Source organism: Sinocyclocheilus anshuiensis, unplaced genomic scaffold (genome assembly GCF_001515605.1).
Source record: "Sinocyclocheilus anshuiensis isolate Anshui unplaced genomic scaffold, SAMN03320099.WGS_v1.1 scaffold2417, whole genome shotgun sequence".
NCBI lineage: Eukaryota > Metazoa > Chordata > Actinopteri > Cypriniformes > Cyprinidae > Sinocyclocheilus > Sinocyclocheilus anshuiensis.
In genome coordinates, this window is record NW_015552731.1 from 33,113 (window position 1) to 35,503 (window position 2,391).

The window sequence follows — 2,391 nt, forward strand, 5'->3', positions numbered from 1 at the left end:
TTTGCAACTTTACAGATCTTCTTTATGCACCAAGAGCTTGTAACACTCCAAAGAGAAAGGAAAAATTGAAATCGCATCATATGACCCCTTTAAATTTTTTTTTTTATTAATTTCTACTTTTATTTATTTTAATAAATTTAATATGAATTTATTTTATTTTAATGTTTACATTTTTTTTGTTATAAATAATTTGTATACCCTTCTGCAAAATAGTTAAAACCTACTACTTATATATTGTTTTTCTTTTTTAAATTATTTAGTTTTTTCATCCTGCTGCAAAATATAGTTAAAATCTATTTTATTTTATTTTATTCATGACAGTGATCTAGTTTTACAGTTGTTTTCCTCATGCCATGGTGCAAAATACAGTTAAACCCTACTTTTAATTTTAATTGAATTGTTTAAAATATATCTATTTATGTATTCTATTTTATTTTGTACAGTTACAAATACAGTTAAAACTTATACTTATTTTTATTATTTAATATAGTTAAAACATATACTTATTTGTATTTATTTTTGTACCTTCTGCAAAATACAGTTGAAACCTTTTATTTTTATTTTTTACTCTTCTTTTTTTAAACCTTCTCATTTTTAAATTTTTATTTTTAATAAAAAAATTTTTTTTTACCCATCTGCAGAATAGTTGTTATTTTTTTATTTTAAAAATTATTTGATATTTTATTGTGTACCCTTCTGCTGAATATTTTTTATTTTATTTTATTATTTTTTTATTTTTATTTTATTTTAACCAGCTTGATATGAGCTGTTTTTTCCTTCAGGAGGCATTCTGGCCCAGTTTAATGTTGTGAAGTTTCTTCTTTGAGAGTTTTCTTATGTCCACTTGGATATATACGTCACCATACAGAAGAAAAGATCTCTTGCTACTTTTAAGTGCACCTCTACTGGAACATCATTTGTTTCTTCTGGTTTTTAGAGGTGTTAGCAGATTCATCTTCTCTTGCTTTATCTCGATCTTGTTGCTGCTGAACCCATTTCACCGCTTCTCAGCCAGAGCAAGATGACATTTCATATGTACAGCGGCTCACGCTGATCCAGCTGTGCGCTCGCTGCTTATCTTAGATTGGTTACCGCCAGCGTCCTCAACCGTGCGTGTTTTCTCGGGTTCGACATGGTCTTTTTGCTTCAAATAGAAAATTCCTGTCCAACACAAATTCTGTCGTGCTTGTGATGCGTCAGTGCTTTGAAAATATTGCACAGCTGCAGTTTGTTATTGGCAGGACATCGACACATTCAAATGTGAGGGGAAAAAGTGGGAAATATGACATAATTAAGTTATAATTTGACTTTTTTGTCATAATTATGAGTTTTTATATCAGAATTATGACTTACTGTAACAATTTCGACTTTATCTTATAATGATGATTTAGTATGTCAATTTTGATTCAATATTGTAAATAACTTTGTTATAATAATGACCTTTATCTCATAATGATAACTTAGTATCTCATAATTTCAGCTTGATATCATAATTATGTTATTTTATGCCATAATGACTTTTGTCTCTGAAAGATGACTTGGTATCTCTTAATGATTTAGTACGTGTATCTCAATTTTGACTTAATATCATAATTATGACATTTTGTCATAATAATGACTTATCTCATAATTCTGACTTAGTATCTCAATTCTAACTTAGTATTATAATTGACTTTTTATGTCATACATTTTTATGTTTTTGTTTCAACTTATCATAATTAGGCCTTTTCATGTCATAATGACTTTAATTTCATAATTATGACTTAGTATCTCATAATTTTGACTTAATATTATAATTATGGCTTTAATGCCATAATATTGACTTTTGTCTCTGAAAGATGGCTTGGTATCTCATAATTTTGACTTAATATCATAATTATGACTTTTGTCTCAGAATGATGACTTGGTATCTCATAATGATGATGAGTTAGTATCTCAATTTTGACTTAATATCATAATTATGTAATTTTGTCATAATAACGACTTATCTCATAATTCTGACTTAGCATCTCAATTATGTCTTAGTATTATAATTGACTTTTTATGTCATACATTTTTATGTTTTTAAAAATTTTTATGTTTATGTTTCAACATCATAATTAGGCCTTTTCATGTCATAATGACTAATTTCATAATTTTGACTTAATATTATAATTATGGCTTTTATGCCATAATATTGACTTTTGTCTCAGAATGATGACTTGGTATCTCAAAATTATGATTTAGCATTTAAATTTTGACAACATCATAATTATGTAATTTTGTCATAATTAGTGCTGTCAACATTAACGCGTTAATGCATGCGATTAATTTAACAATCCTTAACGCGTTAAAATAATTTAACGCAATTAACGCAAAATTACTGAAGCACAATTTCTATTCTAACCCTTT

General features: G+C 26.9%; 1 protein-coding gene across 1 annotated transcript in view; it reads left to right on the forward strand.

Moving 5' to 3' along the window:
• LOC107667833 (polyphosphoinositide phosphatase-like) overlaps positions 1-2,391 on the forward strand; it is a 13,524-nt gene that overhangs the window by 3,606 nt on the left and 7,527 nt on the right. The gene's annotated exons all lie outside the window — the stretch shown is intronic.